This window comes from Balaenoptera physalus, assembly GCF_965194825.1.
Source record: "Balaenoptera physalus genome assembly, chromosome: 17".
Lineage (NCBI taxonomy): Eukaryota > Metazoa > Chordata > Mammalia > Artiodactyla > Balaenopteridae > Balaenoptera > Balaenoptera physalus.
Window position 1 is genome coordinate 73,472,362 of NC_138895.1, and position 21,996 is coordinate 73,494,357.

A 21,996-nucleotide genomic window follows, 5' to 3' on the forward strand; every position below is an offset into this window, starting at 1 on the left:
CACGATCTATATGGCTCAATTCCCAAGCCTGTGCCTCTTTCCAACAAACCCCATTGCCTACAAGAATCTTCTCTAGAGAACATAGCACTGTGGCCAATAGGCTTCTTGTCAAGGATCATAAACTTGGAATTCAATATCAAGTCACTACTGTTCCTCCCCAAAAGAAAAACCCGAATGCCTGCCCCTTTTGAAAAAGCAGCATGTCTTGGTGGGATGGACTATTAGTATACATTGTCATGACATCAGTATTGCAGGCTCTTTCTTTTGGGGAGCCAGGATGTTGCTGATTTGCATACTGCTTTGCATTCATTTGCATTTGCTCTCCATATGCAAAATCAAATGCAGCTAATTAGTGCAACCTTGTTACAATGAGAAGCAGGCCCAGCCTTCTGTGCCAGGGCATATGGAGCCCAGAACTGGGACCCAAAGCACCCAAAGCCAGTCACATCTTGGGTCAGACACACTGGAGTGTTGAGAGGGAGATGCACACCCTGAATGAAAAATAGGATGGCTGAGTATCATTATTTTTCAACTATTGTCCCTTTGAAGTAACTATGGCAGAGAGAGAGGGTGAGGAGAGAGAGAGAGAGAGACAGAGATCGAAGGATGTGGCAGAATTTCCTGGGAGAAAGAGCACAGAATTTGGAGCCCGAAGGCCTCAGATGAAATCAGCATTGGAGTTTGGCTCTGCCACTTACAGCCTGTGGGACTTTGCACTTACAGGCTGTGTGGACTTGTAGGGATTAAATGGGAAAAAAATGGATGGGAATGTACTTTGCAAATGTTAAAGCACAATATAGATGTCAGGGCTCCCGGCCAGGCCACCTTGTGACAGAAGGCAGCACCAGGGTCAGCTGGGGACAGAGGCTCACAGTCTTGCAGGGTCCAGACCCCAAATATGATGGGAAATATATCTATGTCTGTGTCTCTATCTCTATCTCTATCCCTATCAGCTAGCATTTAATGAGCACACGAACCAAGCACTGTGTTAAGTACATCACAATCATTATTTCACTTAATGATTCCCATGAACACTCTGAGAGGTATGTATTATTATGACCCCATTTACAGATACCACCACGGCAAAAACGTGCCTGCCAAGCACACCAAGATAACTCTGGCCAAATGATTAGAACCTTCTCTCCCGAGCAGTGATGGTGACATTCATGGTTTACACTGCCCTACCCCGCCCCCCTTTTCTAGCCTCCATGCAGACTGTGGTCTTTTTACTAAACAACTTCTTTCAGATTTGCCTAGTTGGGACCATTTTGATTTGGTTTTGGCTTTTATTCTATGTCCTCTGAGGACTCTTTTTTTTTTTTTTTCTCACCTGGTCATTTTGATTAGACTTGAGTATTTCAGCTCCATAGTCACATTTCATTACTTAGGACAGTCTCTGCAGAGAGCAGCTCCCATCGACCAAGGTAGATTGCATTATGGTTCACAAATTGGGATTTGTAAACCATAATGGAGGTGGGATTATACCCCATGAATATATAGCCTGACCATGTGGCTTTGCTCTGGCCAGTGACGTGTGAGTGGAAGCAATATATGTTGCTACTAGGCAGAAGACAGCATGTGGTTTGTCATGTATTTCTTTCCCTTCTGACCTGATGCCGAACTATGTTCTAGATAGAATCTGCTCCACAACTGGGCCCTGGAATAGACGCACCGTGGAACTTCTGGTGGGCAAGTCATGTGAATAAGAAGTAAATCTCTATTGTTGCAAGCCTTCGAGCCTTGGAAGATTATTTGGTTCAGGAGATAACAGCCTATCCTGATGGAAACATTCTCTTCCTATTGAATATTATGAGATTAGTGCTCCTGTGAACTGACTAGTTATATTATAGATAACTGGACACTTATCCCTATGATATTGTCATCACTCAAAATATTTTGTACTTCCATTTTGAAAACTGCTTTAAAATTATAAAAGTACTACTACTACTGATAACAGCTAATGCTTTACAAGCATTATCATATTTAATCTTGACAACAGCCCTGTGAGGTAGGTTCTCTTAACTTCCATTTTCCAGACAAGAGAAACACGATCCCAGAAATGCTCAGTAATGAGTCAAGATCACACAGCTAAGAGGAGGGTCAAGATTTAAATCTGCATTCTTCTCAGGTACAAACCCTAATGTCATTATTTTCTCCTCATACTTTCCCCACCAAAATGGATATTAACAAGCTGAGTCACACACCTGACTCATCAGAGATGATCATCAGATATTTTGGTTGCTTATGAAAAATCAAAATAGTTATTAAGTAATGAAAATTACATTGGTCTTGATATTAGAAGCTATGGGGGGTCGGTTTGTAGCTATTTCTTATAAGTCACCTTATTACGTGACCTTGGGCTAGATTTTTTTTTCCTCTCTGCACCCTGGTATTTTCATCTGTAAAATGGAGCACTTTGCTTCAGACCCCATGGTTCACGAATCTGAAGGATGGGGGTCCTTCAACCCCCTAAAAATGTATGCAAAACATCGTATGTATATTTTTTTCTGGGTAGAGGATCCGTAATATTCGTCAGGTCCTGGAAAAGTTCTGTGACGCCCTAAAGCTGAGGAACTCGAATTCTCTCCTTTGTTGAGTATGACTTATCCCTTTCCCCAGAAGAAGTGGGTGTAGAAGCAAGGAGAATTCAGGCTGACTAAATCACATTTGAGTCGTGTAAGTTGAGTGTCAGTTTTATCAAAGAATAACGGGAAAGCAAGCTGTATCAGTTTAGTAAAAATAATCATTAAAAAATGTTTCTGTCTCACATTCCTGTGGCTCCTTGCTGCTTACGCTACACAGAAGCTGTTCTTTTGTCTCCCTGGCCAGGGACTGTGCCATTAGTTGTGGCTATTGGTCATTTCCTGTCTCGCTCAGCCAAATAATCATGTTATTTTGACTGGGATGAGAATGGGTCCAGAGCTATGAACTTAGTCTCACAGTAACTGGCAGATGCCTTTCCTGGAATGTGGGAGGAAAGGAAAACAGGGCAGGAAAATAACATTCATGGAGTGTCTACACTAACCAGACTCTCTGTTGGCAATTCATTCATTGTGATAAAGTCATGCATGTCTCTTTCCAACCAATGTTTATTGGGTACCTATCATACCTTGGCCACTGTTCTAGGTTCTGGGGATATAAAAGTGAGCAATCAGACAAAAAAGTCCCCACATTCCTGGAATCTATATTCTGGTGGGAGAGAGAAAATATATTAGTAAAAAAATTACTAAACTATATATGTTTCACATATGCTACTTCAGGACAGTATGGCAAGATGTCCTACATAGTATGATCTCAGTATTTCAGATGAGGGAACTACGGATTAGAGACATGAACTAACTCAACCAGTGTCACATAACAGGTAAAAGGAATGACTTGAGCTTTCAAAGTTAGATTTTTCTGACTCCCAGATTGCTTTCCCCTCGGAAAGCAGTGGCCATGACCTATAAGACTATCCTATAGCTGTGAGCCTTTGAGTCAAATGTTCCTGAGGCTAATTCCATCCTGATGGAGATCTGAGTTTATATAGAGAAAGCTCACTCCCCTACCCTATTTGTACCCAGTTTGAAAAGTTTGGGGCCATAATTTATGCAAATCAGTTTCTTCCCCCTTCTATCTTTTACTTCTTCTTGGATTCTAATTACACACGTGTTGAATCATGCTTGACATTGTCTCACAGTTCTCTGAGCTTCTGTTTACTTTTCCTCAATATTTTAAATCTCTATTGTGTGGATTGGAGAGTTTCTGTTGATCTTTCTATTACATATTTGCTGGTTGTTTCCTTCATTCTTTATCTGATCCTTCATTAATACCTTATTTTGAAATTTTGTCTGATAATTACAACATCCTTTCCTGTGCAATGACATTTTGTATTGCCTGAGTTTTTCACCTGAGTATGCATTCCTCTTTTCTGTTTCTTTGCACGTGTAGTAATTTTGGGTTGAAAACTGGACATTGTAGATAATGCATAATAGTAAATCTGTATTACATTGTCTTCTTCTGAGGATTATTGGATTTTTGTTATAGTAAGCACTCGACCTGCCTGGATTCAAAGGTATGTAGCACCTGATATTTTTGCTCTATTCGTATGGCTTCCCACTGCTGCTCTTTTAGTGTGGCTCTCTGGGGGGTCTCCCAGGTGCCTGTGTAAGTTGGTTATTTGCCAAGAATTTGGGCAGCAATGGGACTCACACTTTCAGTAGTTATTTTTTTTCTTCTATGATTCTCCCCTACTTTCTGGCTTGTCTGCTAATCTCGGGTTCTATTTCCTGCCACGTCAAGCCCATAAAACTTTAGTTTTCTGCTACCCAAGCTGTGCAAAATTGGGCATACACGGAGTTAAAGAACAAAACAAAACCCCCCAGAAAACCCACAGATCTCACCCGTTGCAGCTCTACCTTTAAAGAGTAGGCTTCCTCCTGATCTCTGCACGCTTTTTCCTGGCCCCTCTGAATCTCTTCTATAAATGCAGAGTTTAGTGTCAGCCAGGGATTTGGGCAGAGATTACACTCAGTATTTGCATCTCATTACTTCTGTGGTTCTCTCATTGCCAGGAATTCCTCTTTAATTTTTCACCTGCTTTCCTAGCCCTATATTCTGATCTCTGGCACCTTGGGTCACAGAGGCTTCAGGTTTTCGCAATTGAAGCCCTGAGGGTTGTGGAGCACCTACGGGTCAGAAATCCACAAATTCCCAATTCTTTCCCCTTACAGTTGTGGTTTTGTCAAAACTAAAGTCTTCTCTGGCTTCTGTTTTTGGATGCTTTCCAAAGCCTTTAAATAGTTTTTTTTTTGTTTGTTTGTTTGTTTTTAAATCAGGTTTTTATAATAGTCATCTACAGGAGGAATCATGTGACCATTCCATTCCTGTGCCATTTCTTCTAATTGGATTTGACTCTGGGAAAAATTTAAGATGTGCAGGGTGGGGTGAAGTGTTTGTCTAGTTCAGACATCTTGCTAAGCTGAGTCCCTTCTTTGGAATTTGGTCTCATTTCATTTCTCTTTGTCTCCTGTGTAAGTCATAGAGGCTATGTCCCCAAGTAAAATGTAAGCTCTGGAGGTTAGGGCTCTATATGCAATTGAGCTGGAGTAGACAAAGAGGCAATAATGATCGTAATCCTTGCCTACAAGGAGAAGTCAGTCTCACTGGGGCGATGTGTAGGTGAGCCTGGAGGAACTTTGATAGTTCAGTGCTGAGTAACATGTTGCTGACCATCATTGTGCTATAGAAGTTCAGGTGCCATTTGCTTTGCAGCACATTGATTTAGAGATGCAAGTTTGAACGTAATAGAAAACACCTGTATGCTTTCTTTTGCAAACTCAAGTTTATTCAACTCTGTCACTCTCGTCTTTTGAATATGTGATTGGAATGTATTGTTTTTGCCTATCCAGTACCTACCCTACCTTCTGGTCCAATATCCCAATTTTTCCTTGGGGGACCATCCTGGAATCATCCACAGGAGTGGTGACTGAGTGGGGTGGGCATGTATTCAGACTAATTAGAATAGCCCCTCCTCTGACTACAATGATTAAAGAATGTAATGTGATCCACGTTGGTCCACTGTGATTCGTTCCTTAGACTTTTGTTAGAAACTTAGGGAAAAAGATGTCCTTCATCTGGAATTGATGAGAAGATAGGATATAATCTTTACTAACTTTGCACTACTAATAACTGCAGATAAAAATAAAAAATAAAATAAAAATGTGGACCTGGCCATTTGTCCTTTCAATCCTATTTCTGGAGCTATGGAAGCCACCTTGACATCTCTTGGGAAGAGTCTGCTTCAGAGAAAGCAACACAAGAGAAATTAGACGTGAGAGATGAGATACGGCATTCATTTGGGCTCCTGAAAGTAGATATGTCTGACCTTTTTTATACCTGAAGTTTATACCTAAACTTTTTAGTTACCTGAGCCCATAAATTCCTTTTATGCTTATGCCAATTTCAGTTGAGTTTCTGTCACTTATAACCCAAGGAGCCCTGACTAAATAATAATAATTTGTTGTCACTTTAAACCTCTACAGGATAAGATTAGAACTTATGGGCTTCATGATTACAGTGGGTTGAATAGTGTCCCCTTAAAATTCATGTCAGCCTGGACCCTCAGAATGTGAGCTTATTTTGAAATAGGGTCTTTGCAGATGTAATTAGTTGAGGTCTCTAAATCCAATGGCTGCTGTCCTTACAAGAAGAGGTGAGAACACACAGAGACACAGAATAGATGAAGATGGAAACAGAGATTGGAGTGGTACACCTATAAAGACAAGGAAGTGAAGGATTGCCAGGAGCCACCAGAACTTGGAAGAGGCAAGGACGGATCCTCCGCTAGACCCTTCAAAGGGAGCAGGGCCCTGCCAACACCTTGACTGCAGACTTCTGGACTCCAGACTGTGATGGTATAAATTTCTGTTATTTTAAGCCACTCTATTTGTAGTAATTTGTTATGACAGCCCTAGGAAATTAATGCAATGATCTAACTCCTACTTATTTTTCCAACCTCATTGTAGAGGCAGCAGATAATAGTACAGACCCTGAAATTGGGCTTTCTGGATTCTACTTTTGGCCTTTTCACTTTAACCTTTCTGAGTCTCAGTTTTCTAAGGGAGCTAATGACAGTAATAATTCACTTCTTAAGTTTGTTTTGAGAATAAAATGAGTCTATATTTAAAGGCATTTAAAACAACTTTTGACACAAATGATACACTCAGTAAATGGTGGTTGTTGTTATTATTATTATTTTGTATTTACATTAGCATCACCACTGTCTCCTGCGAAGTTCCCACAAGTGCTGCTTATTCCAACTATAGGAAACTATTTGTCCTTCCGCAAATGAAACTGAGGCCAGGAGAGTTTAAGGAACTTCCTGCCCATGATCGAACAGCTCCCGTGTGTCAGGTTTGGAATTCAAATCCTGGTCGGCCTGCATCAATGTCAGGCGCTATGGATCATTCCAGAGCAAGAGTAGTGAGTGGCACAGAAGGACCCCCTGTATCTCCCCCTCTTTCCCTTTATCCTGAGCCCTTTCCTCTAGCTCTACCAAGACTTTTGATACCGTTCAGTTATCAGACTGTTGTCTTGGGTGATGGTGTGCACTCTGAAAGGGATTGTGACTCTTTCTGGGGCTGACTGGAGTTTTCTTCTCGAGGATAATAGGCCCCTCTTCCTGTCTCTAAAAACATTAAATAGCTTTGTTTTTTGGAGGGGGGGGGGAACTTAGAAATCTCATTACTCCCATTTGTGATATTTGCAATCAGTAAAGACATGCCCTAAAAGCACATTTTATATGCTCAGAAAGAGACAGACTGGGAAGGAAGCCTCGTAAACCTGAAGCAGAGATTTCTGATAAAAGCGTGCAGAAAACACACTCTTATTTACCTCAATGTTCTGCAAACTTTGCTATGGAAACCTTGTATTGATTCTGTCTCTGTCTCTGTCAACATGGTTACCCTTTGGGTCAATACATCCTGATTATCTATTGCAGGATAGTTTGGAATGAAAAAATGAGTTTCTGATGTTTCTACCCAAGAAGTTTTCTTTGTGTTAAGGTAATTTTTTTGACACTCTGCCAAAACCCCAGAGAGGAGCTACCAGCATCTCTTTCTCTCTCTCTCTCTCTCTCCACAGACACACACACACACACATATGCTGATCTATGTATCTATCTATGCTGATATCTATATCTGTTTATAGATAAATATACTTATTTATCTATAGATAAGTATCAGAATATATAGAGATATAGATACAGATGTGCATACATATACAAATATATAAATAAATTATATAAATACAAATTACATTATATAAATGAACATACATATTCATATAGATAAATGTACCTATAATATTTAAATATTTAAGTATAATTTGTATATATATCAAAGCTCCCATCTCTCTCATCATAGGTGTTTTCCTTCGTGCCTTCCTTCTGCCTGGCTGTCTCCTTTATGTCTCTGTTTCTCTTCACGTGTCTCCATGGCTCTTGCAGTGCCTTCAGTTTACCCAGTTCTCTCGTCTGCATTTCTCCATTTTTATCTCAGTCCTCTTTATCTCTCAATAAAACTGCCATTGTCTATCTGTCAGGAGAAAATAATTTTTTCCCCTAAGTCTGGGAAGAATTGCCAATCCCATTAGCTTTCCCTCCTTCCTAAGTTATGTGTGTATCAAGAAGTCGTTTTTATTTTTTCTCTCCTCCTGCCCATTGCCTATCCTGTTACATCAAGTTTTATTCCGTAAGACTCTAGAGCAGAGGCAGCAAACGTTTCCTGTAAGGGACCAGATTGTACTTATTTTAGACTTTGCCAGTCATATAGTCTCTGTCACTGTTACCGGTCTTGCCACTGTTGCGTGCAAGACCATGTGTAAACGGACAGTGTGTACAACTTTGTTTACAAAGATAAAGTAGTTTGCCAACCCCTATTCTAGAATACCCCCTGTGGAAGATGGGGCACCTCCTGATGTAGTTCTGATTTTCTTCCTTGCTCTCACCCTTTTGGTGTGGTTGCCCAAGATTACACAGGAAGAGTGGAGCCAGGATTGGAATGGACTGCCTGAATCCCAGCTGATGCTTATTTCCACTTCACCACACTTTTCTGAAGAATACAATTATGATCTGCTGAGGCAGAGAGTGGAAGTCCTTCTCCTTTGTCAGAAACCTTTAATGGTTCCTCATTGCCCACTTGAGAAGGAGTCGTTCCCCAAGCCTGGCATCCAAGTCCGCCAAAGCAGGAATCCATCGTCCTCCTTTGAGTGTCTGGCCCATTGTGCTTTACCTAAAATTTCTGCTGCATCCATCCATATTTGCTCACTCACTCTCCTCTAAGCATCTCAGGTGCATTTCCATTGCTGTTCCCAGCTCTGTATGGCTTCCCTCAATGGAACTCCTTTTTATTTTCCTACCCACTTATATGTCTTTCTCTTTCCTGATGTCTGTGCATCAGTCCAGGAAAAGATGATAATGGTCCCCATTGAGTCACACAACCACCACTGGGCAAGTCTTTATTGCAGTGGGATTGGTTTTTGTGATGGGGCTCCTTGTATCCACTCCTGAGCCTGGGGATTGGGGTGGGCTACTCTGATTGAAGTTATATTAGGACCATTTGCAACAGAGGAGGGGAAGGTCCTCCAAGGTTGCAGAGGTCTTGGGCAGACAAAAGCAGCGTATACCCACTACACGGATGCCTATAAGTGTTCTTAAGACATAGCTTTGATTGTGCCGCTTCCCTGCTGCAAGAAAAGAAAGGGATTAATGCTTCAGCATGGCTATCAAGGTCTGGGGTCATGAGGCTCCAGCACTGTGGATGTAGGACGTTCCGGGAAGAGTTGGTTGGGTCACTGAGTACTTGAGGCCAAGCTCCTGGTACTCCCAAACACTGTCTTTACACGACAATCAAACTGGACTTTCTAAAAAGCACCAGTCATGTTCCAACTTCCTTCTTATTTGTTTCTGATACTCTCTTTCTGGAATGATCTCTTCTCACTCCTCTGAACCCTCATGGAAGAAGTGCTTTACTTAAGATGCATTCTGATCATCTTCTAAAAATCTCTCCTCGTGTCCCTCTGCTTGAATCTTCACAGCCTCTAATTTATGTTAATCTTTATTTTGTGCACTTGTATCCTCTCCTCTAGGATAACATTGAGTAAGCTGAGTGCAGGGGTTCCTTTTTCTGATATATTTTTGTATCCTCTCTTGTTCATAGAATGTTCCTTTCACACAGAAGACACAGTTAGTATTTGCTGGATTGAGCTTAATTGAACCGAATTGAACATTCTACAGTCTGTGTCATTCATTTAGTATTTACATTTGTCAACTTCTATTGTTAATTACTTATTTAGGCATATTCCTCTAAGTTGTATCACCATTGCCTAGGTCATCAAAAGATGTTTTATTCATTGGGCTAAGTGTTGATTGTGTGCCCGCTCTGTGCCAGGCACCATGTTAATTGCTGTGACCACAGCAGAGAACACGGCAGGTCTGGTCGCTGCCTCTGTAGAGCTCTAGTCAGGAGTTAGACAATAAAATGTGTACCTATGGAACCAGGTGCTGAGTGCTAAGATGAGAGAGGGACGGAAGAGCTGCCAGAGAATATGAGTGGGTTTGGAGGAAGGTTCACTTCATCCACATGTGTAAGGTGAATGACTTAGCAAAGTAACGGGTGAAAAATAGCCATTTCCTTTCTTGATTAGATCGGGTATCCCTTCTCCAGTTTATGCTGAACCCACACAGGGCTAAGCCCCTCTTCTATTCTGCTGGGTTTCCATGGTGCTCTCTTTTCTTCTTTCTCAGTGCATTTAACACATTATATTGAAATCTGCTCTTTAAAGTCTGGCTTACAGAAAACAGATTGCATCTTACTCAACCGGTCCGTCTCTGAGTGTCTAGCACTATGCTTGGCACATGGTGCATAAGAAGCGTCTGTTTAATGCAAAAATAAGCTAACCAAGGTGAGCCTGAGTTGGGTTTGGAGAAATGAGAGGTTTATCTGAAAGGTGCACAGACAGTGGTCACCTTGTGGCCTGGATAAGGCACTCAAACTGTTCATAATGGCTCCTTGTTACAGAAGGAGGGCGGAAGGCGCCAGGTTACAGGGACAAAGGCTAATGTTCTGATGTTGTTTGAAGCAAGATAATCTCCCCGCTTCAACTAGGGAAGCCTATGACCCTCTGTGCTAGACATGAGGACAAGTGACCTTGACATATAACTGCTGGTTGAGAGATGCAGTTATTATCTTCCACCAAGAGGTTACTGGAAAGTACACCTCCCTCCTAATTCTGAAAGCCAGGGCTGTGACCTTGTCTCGGGCTCTGTCTTGTTTTGAAGAAGTCTGTGCTTTGGCACGTGCATCTGTTTTCCTTCTTTAGAAACAAAAATAGACTTAGTCCTTGGGTAAACTATATTCTCTGGTGGGGGAGGGGTGCCGAAGTGGCATCAGCAAAAGTTGAAAATGAACACTGGACCAGCAGATGCTCTTGGGCATTGTCAGAGATACCCCGTGCAGTGGGAAGGAGTAGAGGAGAGAGCTGTGGTAGTTATGCACTACCGTCGGTGATGTGATAACTACCCACTGTTATCATTGTTCACATTTCACATTCACTGTGCCCTAACTATGTGCCAGGCACCGTGTCCGTCACTTTACATGGACATTCTCATTTGTTCCAGAAAACAACCTCATGCAGTAGGGACTACCAGTATCCCCACTTTGCAGACAGGAAACTGCGGCATGGGATAAATGACTGAGCGCTGTTCTGTTCCAAGCAGCATGCTAATGGGCACATAGAGCCTGTGAAATCCTCCCAGCAGCTCCCTGAAGTAGGTAGGTCCCAGTATCATCTCTCTTCTACTAGTTATCCATGAGGTAACTGAGACCCTAAGAGGTGAAGTCATTCACTCAGGGTGAAGCAGTGAATGGAGTTGGAGTTGGAACCATGTTTGCTTGTGTTAGGGACCCACTGAACCCCTCACCTTACTTCATAGGACAAATCTGCCTCTTCTGCCAGATATGTGTTTGCAGGTGACAAGGAGCTTGGGGAGTGTCCGGGGTCCTAAGAGTAACCAGGACATCTGAAGTTCAGAGACCTGAGTTTTTGGGGTTTTTTTGTTTTTTTAATAAAAAAAACCAATAGCACTCATTAACTTTGTGTCCCTATATGCGGGGACGTGGCCCAGATTATTTTAAATTCTAGCAGCTCCTCTATGATATGGTAGCCATTACCTCTGTTTTACAACATGGGGAATTGAGACTTTGGAAGGCTAAACCACTTGCCAAATGTTACTAAGCTACTCAGTGATGAAAGAGGGCTCTGAATCTGGCTCTACCTAAGCCAGCGTGAGCTCTACAATGAGAATTTTCCCCTGGCTTTCAAGTCTATACCCATTATTCCCATTTGATATGAAAAACCACAGGGCAAAAATCTCTAGGAAGATAAAATTACATCTGGAAAGGTTAAATCTTTTAATACAATCCCAACAGTTAGCCATATTAAATGTTTATAGTCAAGACTACTGCCTAGAGTATCATTCTTGAAGGGCTGGCTTCATGTGTATCCAGCCAGGGGATGTCACATAGGGCCCTGTGCTCAGCCGAGCTCCATGCTTGGTGTAACGTTCTGCCATTGCCATCTTGAAATTCTCAATCATTTTATCTTTGATCTTGAATTTTATAAGTGAAGTGTGGAGGGCAATGGAACATGTAAATGATAAGAGGAGACAGGCACAGTATCGTATCTGTGGTTTAGTGCCACTGCATTCACACATAGTGTTTGCCATGCCCCATGATTCTGGAGGAAACTTAGAAAAATATGCACATTTAAGTTAATAGGTGTGGGTTCAAGTTGCTGCTCCATTCCTTTTAACTGTGAGACCTTGGATGTCTGCTAAAGTACCTCTCACTTGGAACACTTTCCGTCTGGTTCTTCATCTTCTAATCTGCCCAGACTAATCAGCTCAAATGTGTCTCCTCCCTGAATCCCTACCTGACGCTACTTGAGAAAACTGAGTATAGAGAATTCAGGTATATCCTTCAGGGTCCCACAGTTTAATCTTGGATTCACATCTACCCATTATGCTATACTGTTATAGTTTCTCAAACATGCCATCCTTTCTCCTGCCTCAGGACCTTTGCACATGCTGTGACTTAGGTAAACTCTTCACCACACTCTCAAGCTGGCCTCACAAGGCTGCCTCCTTCCGATCCTTCAGTCCTCAACTTCATTTCCCTCCTGCTTCAGGAGTGCTTCCTTGACCTCCAGTTTTCAGGTTGCCCTAGGGCTCTTCTCTCCCAAAGCACCGTCCTCTCCTTCCTTCATGTTGCTGATCACAACTCTTAATTCTGTATTAATTCCTTCATTTGTTGTTTAATTCCTTCATTTGTCTTAATTTGTTAATTAATTCCTTCATTTGTCTTCTTCCCTCTATAAACTCTAACAAGAACAGGGAAAATTATGGTTTCATAACTAGACCTAAACCATTACCTGACCCGTGTCAGGTACATAGTGGGTACACAATAAATCTTTTTTTGGAGGTATAGGATTAAACAAATTAAAGAGAAGTTATGAGTCAAGGGAGAGAAGGAGAAGAGAGCTGGAGAATGTAGAAATGCTTATTCTCCTTGTGGAATTTGGTGATGGAGTCCTGCGTGGCTGACTTTCAGAGGATATGGGAGCAAGGTACCTGGGCACATTCGTGAGGCTGTTGTGTGCTTTATGGCTTGGCCATCTCTGCAGGCACAGCTTCCTAAGGATGCTGCTGGGGCTGGAAAGGGGATTTCTGGTGAGCACAGCCCTCCCTGCAGTGTGCAGCTGCTGTGGAGGCCGGGGCCCAGCTGGAGCTTGTTGGAGGTCTGGCAGGTGGAGCAGCCTGCAGCGGTTTTCTTGCCTGGGCACTGACAGCATTCTGACTTCAAAGCTGGAACACACTGACCGGGAACACTGTGACCTTTGGCACAATTCCTTCCCTTTCCCTCCCCTGCTCCTGAGCGGGGAGGAGGGAGCCTAGCTCCTTTGCATGGGCTCGCGCCAGCCTGGAGAGCAGGTTTTCCTTAGATCCAGAGACTAGGGGAAAGGAGAGGCAGAGGAGAGCCAGTGGCAGCTGCTCTTTGAGCATCAGGGTAGCCAGATCGGATTCCACCATATTTGGAATTTGGTATTTTGGAAAACTGTGCATTGTCTTGAGAGGCTTTCTCTCCCTAGGCTCCAGCTATGAGTGGGACCTGCTCATGGGGGTATCTGCCTAGATTTTGGAAAGATTAGAGAGTGGAGCCACCTCCCACCTACCGGTCCCTGTCATCCAGCTCCTCAAGTGCCATTTGCTAATGGATGAGTCAAATTGGATCTGACTTAGCTGACGGCTAGTAAGGGCTCATTGAACCTCAGTTTTCTCATCTTTGAAATGGAGATAATAATAAATTTCCTAGGGCCATTATGAAGACTGAAGCTAATATGCATAAAACGCCTAGCACAATGTCTGGCATGAGGCAGCAGGCAGTCAATAAATAATAGCTGCCCTCACCTCATAGAGTCATCATAGTTATCCTAGGCTACCTTTTCACTCTGGGAAATAGGGAACCTTATTGACATAACAACTTCTTAGCGGAGAAAACTGAGACTGGGAAGCTATCAAATGACTGTCTCACAACCACACTGCTAATACGTGTTAAAATGGGACCATCCCTCCAGATCGGTCCCACTCCATCTTGGGGCTTTCTCTCTCTCTCTTCTTCTTTTTTTTTTTTTTTTCCTTTGGCCTTGGCTTACTTCCCTGAGCAATAGAAATAGAATATGGTTTACATTGTTGACATCTGCAGAAGGCTTATAATTCTCACTATCACCACTACTATCAAAAACAAACAGAGAGAGAGCTGCCAACATTTGTAGAGGACTTGATAGTTTATGGGATACTTTCACCTACATTGTCTTTTTAGGGAATCCACGATCCTGCTTTTGTAGATGGAAAGAATCTAGAAAGTACTGAGACAATGACTTCCTGGGGATGCTTTCCTCCAAGCTAGGGCCTTATTTGCATGTGCCACAAGGAGTAATCAGCTAATTCCTGGGACATACACTTATGCAACCTGCTTTAATCTCAACTCTGCCATTTATGGGCTACCTGACCTCAACCATTCTGTGTCTGTTTCTTCATCTATAAAATGGGGATAATTAAAACAATATGAGACAACATACAGAAACCACTATCATGGAAGCTGGCACTCATGAGAACTCGATAAATAGTAGACACTATTGTTAGGCTGAGAAACACCCCTGTTCTTTTCTTACACTTCTGTTTTTGCAGCAATGGGGCAAAATCAGACTTAAAAATATTAAGTTGGAGGATACCAAAGAAACCTATGAGCACTGGGGGAATTTGGCAGAAACCCCCAGTGTTCTAGGATAACCAGAAATAGCAGTGACCAAGGGGGTGGCTTTGGTTCAGGACCAAGGACAGCTCCAACTTGCTCCCTGCCCCCTCTATGGGGACACTCCATGTCTACAGAGTCTGTGGAAGAAGTCTTCTACTTCAGGGCTTCCCTATTCGGTACTTGTCACAATCTCCCAATCTCTCTGCATTTGCCCATGCCATTCCTCCCCTTCCTCTCTTATCGTGAAATCTTTCTAACATAGCAAGAAGCACAGGGAATGGAACGGTCACCCTTGCACCTATCACTCCAATTTAACACATGTTGGCATTTTGCCACAGTTGCCTCTGATGTTTTGTTTTGTTTTTGTAAATGACACTTGGCAGAGGCCACTGAAGCTCCCTTTGCGGCCCTCTCGCCCCCATCACATGCCTCTCCTTCCTGCCCAGAGGTGACCGCTGTTCTAAGGCTGGTGGGCAGCCTTCCGTGTCTTCCTTCTACCACCACCAGCTTCCTTCCACCACCACATCTGAGTCCTCTGCATTTTTTAAGATCCAGGTCAAAACCCCTACTCCTCCAGTTCATGATGACCTTTCTTGCAGAGCATTTTGGAGGGTTTTCGAGGATTTCTCATTTATCCTTTTAATCAGCTATCAAACATGTGCTGAACAGGCCCTGTTTGGAGGCAGCGCTCTTTTACTTGCTGGAGTGACGAAAATGAGTTCCACATGGCCCCTGCCTCCGAGAACTCACAGAACATGGCACATGGCTTAATAGCATCTGGCAGTGAGAAAGGAAGCCTGTTGGGAGAGGGGCCCACCTTCGGAAGTCTGCCACAGCTCCCACACAGGAATCAGATCTCACACAAACCCTCGAGACCTTGAGACCAGAAGACTGGAAGCAGTATGAGAATAGGAAGCAAGGTAGAAGTTCCTGTGACATGTCAGGTCTTGTGTGGGGCAATTTAAATATATCATCTCATTTAATGTTCCACAAATTAGGGAAGTGAGTGTTACTCCCTTCCAAGGCCTGGAGAACCACCAAACCTGGTCAGAAGTGCAGCTCATATTTGAGTTAGGGCTTTCTAATATCAATGTCTGTATTTATCTGGCTTCCTCTTTCAACTATGAACAACTTGAGACAGAGACTGAACCCAATTCATCTCTGGTTCCCGGGCCCAGCACTGTCCCTTAGCAGATATTTCATTCATGAAAAGTTATACTGTGATCGATCTCTGGGGTACAAAGGAAACAAGGACATGGGGGTCCTGCCCTCAAGGAGTTTACCATCTAGAAAAAAGTCAGGCTTTGGTAACAATGCAGGAGAGTAGTGTACAAATGCCAATCACATAGCATGAGATTACTACTCTCAATGAGAGATCGGACTATATTTTCTTGGTTGGACTTGCCTGTTAAAAACACCAGACCAAAGCGCCTCAGGACGCAGCATTCCCTGGGGACCCCCGCATTGCACAGTCAGGCCAGCTCTGTTTTCCCAAGGTCTAACACACCTGGCTCCACCCCTGGCTTCTCCTTCTGCCCTTTGTTCTGTCACCCTTCCGACTTTGGGCACAAACTTGCCATGTGGGTTCTCTGCTCTCTCGTCTCCCTTTGGCATCTCTTGCTGTCTTGATGAACATCTGCTCCAACCTGTGATGCCCTATCAGCTGAACCAAACCCCACCCACCCTGGTTTTCCTTTCTCCTTCCGTTCACTACCTCCAAGGTCAGAAGGATGTGGCTTCAGAAGTAAGCTACAACCTAATGCCCCTTCCAGGACCCATGTCTTCTCTAAAACAGAGTCTAGGGTAGAGGCTCTTAACCTCTGGGTGGCATGAACCACCTTGGCAGATTGGTGAAGCCTATGACCCCTCCTCAAAAAAACCTAGTTATACGGAGATATAAGTATCAGTCGATAGATAACTATATTTGTTACCATTACTGAGCATCAAACACATATTAAAACAACAGACATCTATTTTCTAACAGTTTCTGTGGGTCAGGAATCTGGGCGTGGCTTAGCTGGGTCTTCTGGTTCAGGATCTCTCAAGAGGCTGCAATCCAGGTGTTGGCCAGGGTCGCAGGAATCTTAAGATCAGCTGGGGATGGATCTGCTTCCCAAGCTCACTCACGTGGTTGTTGGCAGGATTTGGTTTCTCATGGGAGGTTGAACTGATGGCTTTAGTTCCTCACTGACTGTTGACCAGAGGTGACCCTTACTTCCTCTCTCTGTAGAGCAACTCACAACGTGGCAGCTGCTTCATGAGAATGAGTAAGTAAGAAGGAGTAGGATTGAGATGGAAGCCACCATCTTTTATAACCTCATCTTGTAAGTGGCCTCCCTTCACTCTCGTCATACTCTGTTCACTAGAAGCAAGTAACTAGGTTCAGCTCACACTCATGGGAGAGGATTCTCCAGGGCGTGAATACCAGGAGATGGGATCTTAAAGGATCATCCTAGAGGCCTGGCTACACAAGTACAGTATGCATTTATTTATGAAGGTGTTAAATAAGATCTGAGAGGTCCAATAACTAAGGTGACTTTGAAGTAGACACGAGTACAGGCACACCTCAGAGATGTTGCAGGTTCAGTTCCAGACAACTGCAATAAAGCAAATATCACAATAAAGTGAGTCACATGAATTTTTGGTTTCCCGGTGTATATAAAAGTTATGTTTATACTATACTGTAGTCTATTAAGTGTGCAATAGCATTATGTCTTTTAAAAAAAAATGTACAGACCTTAATTAAACAATACTTTATTGCAAAAATGCTAACCGTCATCTGACAACTCAGGGTTGTCACAAAACTTCAATCTGTAAAAAAATGCAGTATCTGTGAAGTGCAGTAAAATGAGGTCTGTCTGTACCTGCAACAGCTGACATAACGATAGGAGATTATCTGTGAATTCTGTGGTTGATAAAATCACAGATACTGTTTATACACTGGGGTTTGTTGCCTACATTCACAAGTAATGAAAATGTCAAATTTCAGTTAGAGGTGAGTGAAAATAAAGCTGTATATTTTTCTCATCCAAACTCACAATTCCCCCACCCTCTCAGAATTATGTCCCCTGACCCTTGTAGAATCCATGGACCCAAGTTAAGAACCCCTGCTCAAGAGGTGAGAAGCAGATAGAAATAGCTTATTTGTTGATCACAAATGATGTGGACCACTCACTCTAATTCAGCCTGCTTGGAGCTAAAAGTTGTCCCAAGAGGGTTTACAATGTGGCCAGAAATTAGCAGGGTCACTGCTGTCTAGGTTCTGGTTCCCTGCCTTGAATATTTGTAAATTCAATTTTGGGGTATATAGCCTAAGGTGATCAGGAATTAAGATTAGATTAAAATTAACTAGATTCATAAGAGACCAATGTATAATGCATATTTTACTCAATCCGTAGTACATTTAATCATTCATACAGTCTTCCATTCTTTCAGCACACATTGTTAAGCACACATTTACTGACCACTACCGTTTTCTAGGCACAGAGATAATACTAGGGCCAGTGGTATCCAAATAATGGTTAAAGACATAATCCATAACATCCAAAGGCTCATGGTTGCTCATGGTGGCTCTTGACTTACCTTTTCACCCAGACACATGCATGACCATGACATTGATTCTACGGAGAACCATTCTCTTTTCCAGCCATTCCTGTGTTAACCCATTTCCACATAGAAACTTCTACAATTTCAGAAGAATTTGGAGAGGAAGCTTCTATCCTGGCTTGCTTCTTTCCATGAAAGAATGGCTTTTCTGACCGGTGAGGCTGGGATTGGGGCTCTGGCTGCCACTGACATGCTATTCATTGTTTCTCTCTCTTCAGAGTCACATGTGTTCTCTTGCCTCCTACCTTTGCCATAAGGTCAGCCCACTGGAGCAGGCCTCACCCTGAGTCAGGGTGATGGAGGGTAAGAGGGGTGAGGAAGAGAGAGGGAGGGAAGGATGGAGGAAGGCCTGAAGTTTTAGAGCTGCAGCTGGGTGAGTGAACCCATCAGAAGGAGAAAGTGCAGTTAGCCTCTTCTGGACTCAGTTCTAAGCCATGTTCCCCCATCCATATTTACCACCAAAAGGCAAACAGTCTGTCCCTACTTAACTCCCAGGTCTGCGGCTCAGCCAGAGAGGAGAGGGGTATAATTATCACCAAACATTTTACATCCTCCCATGGCCATATCCAGGGTGGCGCACAATTCACCACGCCCTAGCCACAACTTGGACTTTTTTCTCCTATGCAAGAATGTCACTATTAAGGCCATAGTTCACTTCGATGGCTCTTCACTCAACAAATATTTATTAAATATCTATTGTGAGCCAAGCAATGGGCAAGATGTTGGGAATTTTTTTTTTCTTTTTTTTTTTTGTGAGTTAAGTTTTATTTGGGGCAACATGAGGACTGTAGCCCAGGAGACAGCATCTCAGATAGCTCTCAGAAACTGCTCCAAAGAGGTGGGGGGAAGGTCTGTATATATGTGATTTTGGTGAAGGGAGAGTACATGCAATCGAGCACATATTTTTTGAAGAACGTTGCTGCTAGTTACAAGGAGCAGACGTCACCATGAAGGATTTTAGTGCTTTTCTAGATACGAGGAGATGCAAGAATTGGGCTCATAAAATCTTCTCCTGAAAATATCTAACTATCTGAAGACCTGTTCTGCCAGTTTTTCCCAGAGCACAGAGCGCCTCATTCCTGATCTCTACCCTGAACTCCTTTCAGGGGGTTTTGAAAGTCAGCAGCAGCGGCGGCTCATAATTTAATCCTTGTAGAGGTAGATGGCAAGCGCCAGTTTGTAGATGGCAGGGCCCTGTCATGGTCATAAATTCGACCATGGTTTAGGAGGTCGTCCCACGGTAAGATGCTGGGCATTGAGGAAAGCATAAGTCAGAAGAGTTCCTGCCCTTGTGAAGCTTACATTCTAGAAGATAGAGACATATAAGAAACAAGTAAACCGAGATATGGACAAGACCTGGAAGTGCTTTACAAGAAATAGACAGCAGACCAGAGTGAGAACCACCAGGGGAGACCCATGTTTGACACGGTGGTCAGGGAAGGCCCCTCTCTGTGAAAGAGGCATTGGAGTGAGGCCTGCAAGGCAAGAAGAAGCTGGGTGGGTGAAGGTTGGCCAGAGGAGACTTCAGGCAGAGAGAATTGCAAGGGCTCCAAGGCTTGGTGTGTCTGGAGAAAGAAGTTTGCATCCTTTGACTTAATTGTGTTCAAAGAAAAATAACATGTGATATGATGCATTCCATATTACGAGTGGTATAAGTGAATACGTAACCACTAAAATAAGTTTTCTTTCTGTGTATATGCCTTAATCGTTTGGCCCACCACACTTTAGGAAAAGGAATCACTTCTCTTAGACCCACACCAGAGAATGCAGAATAATTCTAGAGACTTGAATAGCTACCAGCCGCAGCACCTGTCTTTCTAGAACAGGGCTGGGTAATTCCCATCTTGGCTTTTTATTCTAGGCTCTCCACACACCATCTCTATGTTGATCTACTTCATCTTCGATGGATATACTTAGACTTTTAAAAAATCTGCTTATGTGGCTATTCCTTCATGCAAACTCATCCAAAGAGATTTCTGGATTTCTGTGAAGCTCTGGCCTTTCTTTTTTGTCCTTGCTGAGATCCTTAACCTTTGAGGATCTCTGCAATATTATGAATACTTGCCATTCTGGAGGGCTTTTATTAGCATTCTTTTTTCTGGTTGTTTGTAAGTTTCCACCCAGGGGGTCCAGCTGTGCCAGAATTTCCTTCTCTCTCTGCCTGTCTCCCACAGCAGCTTAGTCAGACCACACTCCATCCAGCTGGCAGATCTTTCTGCCTCCCTCTCCTCTGGGTCCCCTTTGGCCTCAAATGCTAATTGAGGAGCTCAGAAAGAGGACGTTAAAAAGGGGGCTTCCTGGTGGGCATCAGTGAATCACTGTGCAGACAGGTCCTTCTCACCATCTGATGAGTCATGAGTGGGGCTGAGCAGATGGTCACCGGAACAGATAATGTGTCAGTCTCTCTGTCAGCTCTGCTTGGCCCCAGATGCCAGAATAGCCTACATCTGGGCCCATTGGAGGCATGTGATCCAACACTATTAGAAATTTCCACCAACAAGGAGAGTGGTACAGCCATACTTTCTAGAAGGTCGAGCTGAAGGTTAAATATTGTCACAGAGATACTCAAGATAGCTTTGCCATCCCAGCCAGCAACTATCTGAGCAATGTCTTGCTGACTCAAGTCCATTCTCTCCACAAATATAAATGCTCTATTTTTCATCTGAATGTGTTCTTGTCTTTAAGGTCTCATTTCATTTGTCAGGAAGCAATGCAGAGCAAATGAGAGCTGCTTCCTACAAGGCAGAGAATAATAACAGCTTCTGTGAATTAGGCACCTACTCTCTCAGGCACTTGGCAGCCGTGACCTCATTTACTTCTTACACCTTTTTTTTTTTTTTTTTTAACAGGATGGGCAGTGCAGGGGGCTGGCAGCGAGAGGGTGGGACCAGGCCAGCAAAGCGCCCTAAGATCATTAGAAGATTCCCCTGGAAGGTCTGACCTCCAGTCAGCTAAGCTCCCCCAGCCTCACCCCTCCCTTTTTTTTTTTTTAATGTATTTATTTTTATTATTTATTTATTTTTTTGGCTGGGTTGGGTCTTCGTTTCTGTGCGAGGGCTTTCTCTAGTTGTGGCAAGCGGGGGCCACTCTTCATCGCGGTGCGCGGGCCTCTCACTATTGCGGCCTCTCTTGTTGCGGAGCACAGGCTCCAGACGCACAGGCTCAGTAGTTGTGGCTCACGGGCCTAGTTGCTCCACAGCATGTGGGATCTTCCCAGACCAGGGCTCGAACCCGTGTCCCCTGCATTGGCAGGCAGATTCTCAACCACTGCGCCACCAGGGAAGCCCCTTCTTACACCTTTTAACACACCATCACTCACCCTGGGGCACAGACCGTGAGACTGAGGCTCAGGGAGTTTCAAAAATCTCCCCAAGTTCTCACAAGTAGGAAGGGTAAAGCTGAGTTTAGAATAAGGTGACCATATAATATATTATCCAAACCAGGGCACTTTTGAGGTGCAAGGGGAGACTCTTAGGACTTTCACCAGGCAACAGGTGTAAAGGTGGAATGTCCCAGCTAGACAGAATATACAGATGCC

At 43.4% G+C, this 21,996-nt stretch overlaps 1 protein-coding gene across 6 annotated transcripts in view; it reads left to right on the forward strand.

Annotated features, from left to right (window-relative positions):
* LOC309647105 (uncharacterized protein) overlaps positions 1-21,996 on the forward strand; it is a 408,982-nt gene that overhangs the window by 275,943 nt on the left and 111,043 nt on the right. The gene's annotated exons all lie outside the window — the stretch shown is intronic.